Source organism: Dama dama, chromosome 16 (genome assembly GCF_033118175.1).
Source record: "Dama dama isolate Ldn47 chromosome 16, ASM3311817v1, whole genome shotgun sequence".
Lineage (NCBI taxonomy): Eukaryota > Metazoa > Chordata > Mammalia > Artiodactyla > Cervidae > Dama > Dama dama.
In genome coordinates, this window is record NC_083696.1 from 444,222 (window position 1) to 454,616 (window position 10,395).

The window sequence follows — 10,395 nt, forward strand, 5'->3', positions numbered from 1 at the left end:
AAAATATTAATAAGCCTATTTATTAATATCAATACTGTTTTGGGGGTTTCTCAAGGCAAGAATACTGAAATGGTTTGCCATTCCTTCCTCAGTCGACCACATTTTGTCAGACCTCTCCACTGTGACCCGTCTATCTTGGGAGGCCCTACACAGCATGGCTCTCAGTTTCACTGAGTTAGACAAGGCTGCTGTCTATGTGATCAGTTTGGGTAGTTTTCTGTGATTGTAGTTTTCATTCTGTCTGCCCTCTGATGGATAAGAATAAGAGGCTTATGGAAGCTTTGGCCACCTGATGTGAAGAACTGACTCACTGGAAAAGACCCTGAAGTTGGGAAAGATTGAAGGTGGGAGGAGAAGGGGACGACAGAGGATGAGATGGTTGGGTGCATCACCGACTCAATGGATGTGAGGTTGAGTAAGCTCTGGGAGTTGGTGATGGACAGGGAAGCCTGGCATGCTGCAGTCCATGGGGTCGCAAAGAGTTGGACACGATTGATCGACTGAACTGAATTAATATTAATAGACCTCCAAACTGTGCCATTACGACAGATGGTGTGCATCACTTTCATGGCATCACCCACAGTTGCTCTCAACTCTGAACTAACCCTCAGTCTCCTCAAGAGGAAAGCGAGTTTCTGAGGTTAGTGATGTTTCTCATTTCTCCAGGATTCAGGGCCATGCCTGACACACAGCAGTCCCCAGGAACAATTGCAAAACGAGCGCTGCCTCAGCCACTCTGAGCAGTTGGCAGGTCAGGTCACTGGCATGAGCTGAAGAAAGAAATGTTGGGAGAAGTTTTGTTGTGTTTTATTTTAATGGCCGGAAGATCAAAATGATTTTCCACAGCCATGACCTCATTTCGGCTGGAAAGGTCAATGCTCACCTCCCCCTCACATCATCAACTGTCCGGCTGTGCATCCATATTTCTGTCTCTGCTCTTAGCGTGTTTATTGAATGTGTATCATTTTTCAATGTCGATTTTCATAAGCTTAATATGATACTTTAGAAAATGGCAAAGATAAATCTGCTGTTTAATTCCAGTTTTGCTCGAAGGGATGGCAGATCATCCACATTCCACATGCTGTCTTTGTAGGGAAATGGGAAATTCTCCAGAGCAATTAGAGTCAGAATATGATTGGAAGGTCTTGACTCTCTCAAGACGCCTCCAATTTTTAGACTCTCTGGAATAGTTGAGATGACCTGTGGCCAATGTCCAGGGGACAAGACTGACCCTGGAAAATTAAAGGAGTTTCCCAGCAGGAATTCCCCTGGAGCCAGCACAGGACCACATGGTGCTTCAAAACTGAAGCCAAGAAGCTTGGTCTTTGCTGGAGATGCGCGTGAGTGCAGACAGGCAGCGGGCATGCTGACCGCGGGCGCTGCTGTGCTCACAGGTGCCCTGCGCTCACAGGGGATGCTCTGAGTGGTCCAGGTTCAAAGTGAGCAGCCGTGAAGCTCTCCTGGGAGACCGAGCCAGCGGTAAGCATAGTTGGACATTCCAGAAATATACTGATGACTTAACATGATCAAATTTGTTGACTCTATATGTCATAACAACCTGGTTCTGGGTGGTGGGGTAGGGAGATGGGGGTGAGGACAGGATGCTTCCGGTTGGGCTGTGCTGCTTTCATGGAGACAACAACAAGCAAGGACTTCCTCCTCGAAGGAAGCAGAGTGGTTGGAAAGCTGAGCCACCTCTGTCAGAGCAGCCCCCAGCCTGGGACCACCCTAAGACCCTTCCCAAATAGCGTGGAACCTACTCTGTCTTCCTTATTATACTTTATAATTTCAATAGGCATTCCATCTAAACGGGGTTACAGTGGATATGTCTCTGGTCATCTAAGCACTCAAGAGTGAGGTGTTAATTTTTCCTATGTCACCGAGTTTTAATCCAAGTCCTATAATCCTGTGTTTCATTATTTTATCATTGAGCTATGGTTAAATTTCTAAGGAAAAATAATAGACTAATTATTTTGTCAATTTGATTTAAATTTTTTGCTAGGTAATTATAGCAAAGAATACCATGTGACAATCTAGTAATTGTGGGAAATCTGGACAGGCTTAATAATGTCAATGACTTAACATTTTGTAATTGTTTGGTGTGATCAGTTCAGACTTAGAGGGAAGGAAGTAGACAAGCATAGTTTTATCCCCCTGGACCAGCCCAGGGATGCATGATGTTTTACTTGGAAGAGTTCAAAGATTTCTAAGTGGTCTTTCCATTTCCTGTGAGTTCTGTCCCTATCTATTTTGCACCTGTATTACAGATTCGTCTTCCCAAAGAAGATCTGAGCAATGAACCCTAGAATCTGTAGATTAGAAGGGATGGTATGGACAGCCTGCCTCACCCTGCAGCTGCGCATCTGCGTGAAGTGTCTGGATGCTTCCCATGGAGACTTTCTCAACATAGGACCCTTGACCCACCTGCTTGAGGATCGCCTGTGATCTTGTCAAAATGCACATTCTATGTCTGCACCCCTGTTCCACTGACTTGGACACTTGATCATCAGGAGAGTCCTCTGTGACTCAAAGATAAGGGAAAAATAGCACAAGGCAGTCCATTTCATCCTGGGAAACTCATTATTAGAAAGATACTGGAATGTTACACTCAAAAATTAAACAGCAACAAGAACAGAGATAGGAAAAAAAATCAAAATAGCTGAATCTCCCTGTCTCACTCCTGGTCGTAAGGCAGAGAGCTACGGTCTTGTGGTCTCTGTGGTCCTACAATCCTGTGGTCCATGTTGTCCTCGGGTCCTGTGGTCCTGTGATTCATGTGGTTCTGTGGTCCACGTGCTTCTGTAATAAAGCGTGATGCCTTGGCAACAGAGGACAGTATGTCAGAGACTACGGCTGCCTTTCTTTCAGTTTAATCTGAAAAGATCAGCTATGATGAGTGAATCCTTGACCTTTCTTTGGGCTGGAGGCCCTCATGCTGCTCTGTATTGCTGTTACAAGGTGCAGCGTTTGTGGGCATGTTCCTGAAATGCCCGGGAGTTGTTTGCATGAATGGAGGGAATGTTCTGGAAGCATCAGTGTGCTTCAAGTTCTTCCCTTCACTGTGAAGGATCATCTCACAGTCTCAACAGGCCCCCAACTCAGACTTTGCTTGTTCCCACACAGAGAGATTCTCTATCCTCACTTGCCCTTGGCTCAAAGTCGATGATGAAGCAGCTTGGAGGCTTTTGTGAGTGTAACCAGGCTTCATGCTCTTAAAAGCACTTTTTGAAGTTCATAGAATTATAAAGAGGAGCAGTAGTAGTCTGATGCAGGGAGAATGATGTATGTGGCTGAGCCCCATCTGTCATCTCAGCAAGTGATGAGGCCAAATTTATAGTTTAGTTTCTAAAGTCTAATAATCTCCAAATGTTCCACCAGACCCCCTTGGCAAGTCCCCTGACGACAGAGACATGCAAGTGTAATTCAGCTGAGAAAGATGAAGGTTTCACAGTCATAAAATCAGTCCTTTTCTCTTTCTTTATCCTCCAGAGAGATCACTTAAAGATCACACAGTTCTCTTCCCCCCAGTATGCTGACTCTGTATCCAGTGCACACATTTGCATGTCTACATGCAACATAGACAGAGAGACATCAGGTGTATGATGAGTATTACCAGGCAGGGTAATAAAATAAGCTCATTCTCTTGAAGCTGCAGTTGTATTTGTATTGTTTGGGATGGTAATTACTGGGTGGATAAATCTGAGAAAAATTAGTCTGGGGACAGCAGAGATGCCCTTTATTTGTTGCCATTTATGTGGATTCTTGTTTCTGTTAAATAAGGGACTTTATTTTTTAAAACACTGTTATGTTCACAGGAAAATTGAGCAGAGGGTAGTAAGAGGCCCCAGTATATCCCCTGTCACCGCCCACCCCCGCCCCCGCCTACTGTTTCCCTATTAGCAGTATCTTGTGTTAGTGAGGCACATTTGTTGCAGTTGGTGAATCTTCATTGACACATTTGTATTTAGCAAAGTCCATGGTTTTTATTATGGTTACTCTCTGTGCTGTGGAGTTCTACGGGTTTTGGCACACAATGTCATGTATCCGTCATTACAGTGCTGTGCAGATTAGTTTCAAGACCCTAAATCTATCTTCATTTATTCCTTCTCTAACAGTCTTCCTTTCTCCATGTAGGTCTGAGTCTCAGGCCTGTATATCCTTCCTTCTCTCTTCAGAAATTCTTTTAATATTTCTCACAAGGCAGATCTACTGCTACAAATCTATTTTTCTTTGTCAGAGAAAGTCTTTACTTTTCCTTCACTTCTGAAGAATAATTTTCCTGGGTTATGCTCTGATAAAGCCTCAAATGGTTAGTCTCTGGTAACAAGGTTTCCCCTGAAGGCAAGCCTCCTAAGTAGGACGGAGTACTCTGGGCATGTTTCAAAACGGCTCCTTTCCCCTCCCTCTGCCAAAGCATGAGGGTGTGTTCTCTGATCTTCAGTCTAAGGACCTGGTAGAGTTCCTGGAGGTAAAACTCACAAGAGTTGGGGACCTTCCAATGACCTGGCCCAAAAGGACCTTTTTTTGTCTCTCAAGTGTGTCCACACTCAAGCTCCAGAAATTATTCAGCCAGCTGTTAAGTGTTCCTGCTGGCTGATTGCTCCAAGGCTTCTGTTTACGCTGTGATTCTCTGCACTCACCTATCTATCTCTTCAGGTTTCAGGGTGACTGTTTGCCCTGAAACCTCAATTCTCCAATGAATCTAAATAGTTGTTATTTTCAAATTATTCAGCTGTTTTCTTATTGTGAGGATGGGACTGGTAATAGCCAAGCTCTTCACATATTGGGCTGGACACCAGGATATACCATTTTCTTTTCCTCTGGGGCCAGCATTTCAAATTTCCTAGTACTAGTCTATCCACTTCCCAATTTTTAAAGATATATTAAATGGTCTGGTTCATCATTGACCTTTGCTATGTAATAAATAATAATTTTCTTGTGTAGACATTATTTTATAAATACTTGCATTATCCTAAAGATCAAGCTGGATTTAGAAAAGGCAGAGGAACCAGAGATGAAATTGCCAACATCCTTTGGATCATCGAAAAAGCAAGACATTTCTAGAAAAACATCTACTTCTCCTTTATTGACTATGCCAAAGCCTTTGACTGTGTGGATCACAACAAATTGTGGAAAATTCTGAAGGAGATGGGAATACCAGACTACCCGACCTGCCTCCTGAGAAATCTGTATGCAGGTCAGGGAGCAACAGTTAGAACTGAACATGGAACAACAGACTGGTTCCAAATAGGAAAAGGAGTGTGTCAAGGCTGCATATTGTCACCCTGCTTATTTAACTTATATGCAGAGTACATCATGAGAAATGCTGGACTGGATGAAGCACAATCTGGAATCAAGACTGCCAGGAGAAATATCAAGAACCTCAGATATGCAGGTGACACCACCCTTATGGCAGAAAGCGAAGAACTAAAGAGTCTCTTGATGAAAGTGAAAGAGGAGAGTGAAAAAGTTGGCTTAAAACTCAACATTGAGAAAACTAAGATCGTGACATATGGTCCCATCACTTCATGGCAAATAGATGGGGAAACAGTGGAAACAATCATGGACTTTAGTTTTGGGGGCTCCAAAATCACTCAGAAGGTGACTGCAGCTATGAAATTAAAAGAAGCTTGCTTCTTGAAGGAAAAGTTATGACTAACCTAGACGGCATATTAAAAAGCAGAGACATTACTTTGCCGACAAAGGTCCATCTAGTCAAAGCTATGGTTTTTGCAGTAGTCATGTATGGATATGAGAGTTGGACTATAGAGAAAGCTGAACGCCAAAGAACTGATGCTTTTGAATTGTGGTGTTGGAGAGTCCCTTGGACTGCAAGGAGATCCAGTCAGTCCATCCTAAAGGAAATCAGTCCTGAATGTCAATTGGAAGGACTGAGGCTGAAGCTGAAACTCCAATATTTTGGCCACCTAATGTGAAGAACTGACTCACTTGAAAAGACCCTGATGCTGGGAAAGAGTGAAGGCAGGCGGAGAAGGGGACGACAGAGGATAAGATGGTTGGATGGCATCACCGACTCAATGGACATGAGTTTGAGCAAGCTCCAGGAGTTGGTGAGGGACAGGGAGGCCTGGCGTGCTGCAGTCCACGGGGTGGCAAAGAGTCGGACACGACTAAGTGACTGAATTGAACTGAACTGAACTGAAAGATCACAACCATTTTCATGTATATTTGGGGGGTTTTTGTTTCTTTGTTTGTTTTTTACCCATGATAACAGTCTTAATGTTGCCAAACATCTCTAGTTTAAGTTATTCAGTCATGTCTGACTCTTTGAAACCCCATGGGCTATAGCCCATCAGGCTCCTCTGTCCATGGGATTTCCCAGGCAAGAATACTGGAGTGGATTGCCATTTCCTCCTCGAGGAGATATTCCCCATCCGGGGATCAAGCCCAGGCCTCCTGCATTGCAGGCAGACTCTTTACTACTCGGCCACCTGGGAAGCCCCAAACATTCAGAAGCATCTTTACACAGGAATCTGATCTTTGAATCTAATAATAATGAAGAGGATAAAAGTTGGATTCATTCTCTTCTGAGCAGTCCTTCCCATGTCTGTAGAAGCCAAATTATCCATTTCAAATATTCTTCTTCATGACTCTCTTGTAGATACTCCCAAAGAAGGATAAAAGTATTTACCTTCTATGAAAATATTGACATTTGATTTTCATTGAATAAAAACTTGATATCTATTTAGAAAATACTGAAACAAATAAAATGCTTCAATGCCAAAGGAGCACATATTAACTCAATATTAATGTTTTATTTATATTAATATAATATATGTAATAAACATGTATTACTTGTAACAAGAGTAATACATACAATAAACATGCATTACTTTCCAGGAACCTGTGTAACAGCCGGACATGTGGAGATGAGTAGAATCTGCCTGTGGTCTTCAAGGAACATGCTATCCGTTGGAATAGTATAGGTATGATTTCTGGCACCTGGTGATTCAGGGTTCTGATTCTCCAGCATGAAGAAGAATGGCCTGTCAATCAAGGCCCCTCTGGGAGGAAAAGATCTTCCATGTAGGTAACAAAAGATCCCAATTCCAGGACTGAACAAGAAAGACAATAAACTAAAATAGTGAAGTTTTAAGGAAGCTAAGGATCATCTTATTACCATCCCAACGTAAGTGAGGAAGTTGTGATGGGAAGAGCTGCCCAGCTTTGGGCAGCCAAGGTGCATGCACCCTCTGCAGGCCAGCGGGTCCTCCTCCCAGACTCTGCCTCTTGGGAGGGCACCCGCGCCCAGTGCGGGGTCTCGGGTCTGACCGGCCACGTCTCTGCAGCTGTGCGTGTGTTGCCAGAAGACAGGGCAGGCGGTGGACAGCAGCCTGGGTGATGGAGCAGAAAGCGGCAGTCTTAGAAAACTTAGGAAATTACTTATTACCAATTTCAGTTGAAGGTACTAACTTACATGTCAATTGTGATGGTTAATATTTATGTATCAACTTGACTGGGCTCCAGGGCACCAAGATGCTTGGTCAATACTACTATGGGTGCGTCTGTTAGGGTGTAGTCAGTAGACTGCATACAGAACGCTGCCATCCACCGTGCAGGGGGCATCCCCCAGCTTCGTGGGCCCCTGATGAAACAGAAGATGAGCAAGTGAGGATCTGCTGTGCTGAGGTCCGATGTTCTTTGAGCTGTGACTCAGTCTTCTCTGGCTCCAGGCTGGGGCAGCAGCCAACACGTCAACTCTCTGGTTCTCAGGCCTACAGACTGAATACCTGGGGATACTCAGCCTCCACACCAAAAGCAGCAGTCCTATACATGCATTTACATGCATGTGCACCTACATGTATGCACATAGGTATGTGTGTGTATATATCCTATTGATTTTGTTTCTCTGGAAAACCCTGCCTGATACTAATAATACTGTACCAGTTTTATATTAGTATGGTTATTGTTGTTCAGTCGCTCAGTCGTGTCCGACTCTTTGCGACCCCATGGACTGCAGCACGCCAGGCCTCCCTGTCCATCACCAACTCCCAGAGCTTGCTCAAACTCATGTCCACTGAGTCAATGATGCCATCCAACCATCTCATCCTTTGTCGTCCCGTTCTCCTCCTGCCTTCAATCTTTCCCGGCATCGGGGTCTTTTCCAGTGAGTCAGCTCATCACATCAGGTGGCCAAAGTATTGGAGCTTCAGTTTCAGCATCAGCCCTTTCAATGAATATTCAGGACTGATTTCCTTTAGGATGGACTGACTGGATCTCCTTGCAGTCCAAGGGACTCTCAAGAGTCTTCTCCAACACCATAGTTCAAAAGCATCAATTCTTCAGTGCTCAGCTTACTTTATGGTCCAACTCTCACATACATACATGACTACTGGAAAAACCATAGCCTTGACTAGACAGACCTTTGTTTGGAAAGTAATGCCTGTGCTCTTTACTAGTATGGTACCAAACTAATAATCAATGGAATATATTCAAAACGTGTTTTAGTGAATTCTCTGTAAGAAATAGATGATTTTGCCCTATGTTTATTCTACGGCTAATATATTTATTGAGTGAAATTTTTCTTATTTAGAAAATGAATCTGACCACAAGATAAGTGAATTGTTTAAGGTAGACAAATATGAATCCCAGTCTTTCTCTAACACGTTCACTCTTCTTTTACTTTAAAAATGTATTTGTATGTTTTTAAATAAAAATTGTGTATATTTAAGGTGTACAATATGAAGATTTAATACACATGGTGAGATGGTTATGACAGTCAAGCTAATCATCTTGTCACGTCCACACGTAATTATCATCTTTCTGTGTGATGAGTCCACATCAAAACTACTATCTTCTCTGTCTTTAACTACCCCATTTGTCCTATTTCAAACTTGGTTTCTAAAAACTCTAATTTTCTTTCCTTTGTATAAGAAGCATGAATAGTTTCCCAAAAAACTTTCAAGAAGTTAAAAGAATAGAAAATAAAGTGGTAATCCATCTTTCAGGATTTAAATGTCTGTTAAAAGCTATGCTTGCATCTCTAGCTTTTGGCTTATTAATAGGTATAGTGAAATTTCTAGTTATACAATTTCTCCAAAATGTATACCATAGCTAATGCACAGTTTTTCTAAATTTCCCTTTGCTATTTTTTCCAAGCTGGTTCCACAGTGATCTCACAGTTATTGAGAGCGACAATCAGCCCCAGTGTGGTTTCCCGTGAATGGAGTGAAGCGGGAGCAGCTGCCGCATCTAACTCTGGCGCCTGCTGCCGCTCGGAGCCTCGGTGCAGAAGCTCAATCAGGAGACTCATTAGAGGCCTCACGAGCTGGGACTTCCTGCGTCGAATGATTTTGTTTAAAGTTGTTTTGCTTCTGCTCCGCTTTCTTAATGAAGTTGATACTGTGGGTATTTTGGGTTCTGTGGGCATGCGGCTGTGCATAGATGCACAGTTTTCCAGTTTTCAAAGATTTTTGTATTTCTTTGTAAAAATACATGACAGTCACCAAGCGCATTTAAAAGGAATGACTTGTCTTGCGAGCAGAGAAAGAGTTGCTTGGAATAGAACATGCCCCACTGGCCTCCAACTTCTGAGAGTGGGCACCCAAAGACAGCAAGACCTTGACCTTGTATCATTTGTGATAAGGTGCTTTTGGAGGGCAGAGTCTTTGAATGATTGCAATACTCTAAGTATAACCACCTTCTTGTACTAAGCATTTTTTAATACAAAATTATTCTAAATTATTTGCCCTGTTTTCTTACCTTAGGAGAAGACAGTTTTGGTCAAAATAAAATGCTTGAGCAACTCTAGTGTTATTTCGATCACTGGCCTTAAGCCGAGCATGACCTGCGTATCCCCTTCCCTCTGGGCTCTCCCTCAACGCCGCCCCTGGTCTCCCATAGGAAGCGCGGTACACCTGCTCCTCCACACCACCCACTGCTGTTAGGAAAATTAAGGGAGATAAAACCTGCTAAGCTGGTAATCCTAGTCTTACTAATTTATTACTGTCTAATGAAGATGGCAGCTGCACTTTTTAAGCCAACTTTAAAACCAATATTTTGTTCCAAAAAAATTGGCATTGCCTGAATTGACACTACCAAAACAAATGAAGGATATTTTCAAGCAAATAACACCCCTGACAGGAAGATCCCAGACTAAATGTCTCAGGATTGCCCATTGGTTGCCGTCAGGAACACAGGCCCTAGATCAGGAGCCCAGAGCAGGAACAGCAAGCAGGCAGCCCATTGTTACAGTGGAAGATGAAGGCTGCCCTGACCCAGGGCTGCAGCTGTCCCCATTTCATTGCTAGTTGAAATGCAGTCTATTTTTCTTTTTCTGTATCAGTTTTGCTATCTGCTATGCACAGGTAAGTAACACAGAACTTCTGTTGACCCCTAAAGACGCATGGCAAGAGCTGGGTAGATTTTCACTAA

General features: G+C 43.2%; 1 long non-coding RNA gene across 1 annotated transcript; it reads left to right on the forward strand.

Moving 5' to 3' along the window:
• Positions 1-1,343: 1,343 nt before the first annotated feature.
• LOC133071362 (uncharacterized) lies at positions 1,344-2,838 on the forward strand. The gene is made up of 2 exons (XR_009696411.1): positions 1,344-1,479; positions 2,268-2,838. It is a non-coding gene; the product is annotated as an uncharacterized LOC133071362 (long non-coding RNA).
• Positions 2,839-10,395: the final 7,557 nt, after the last annotated feature.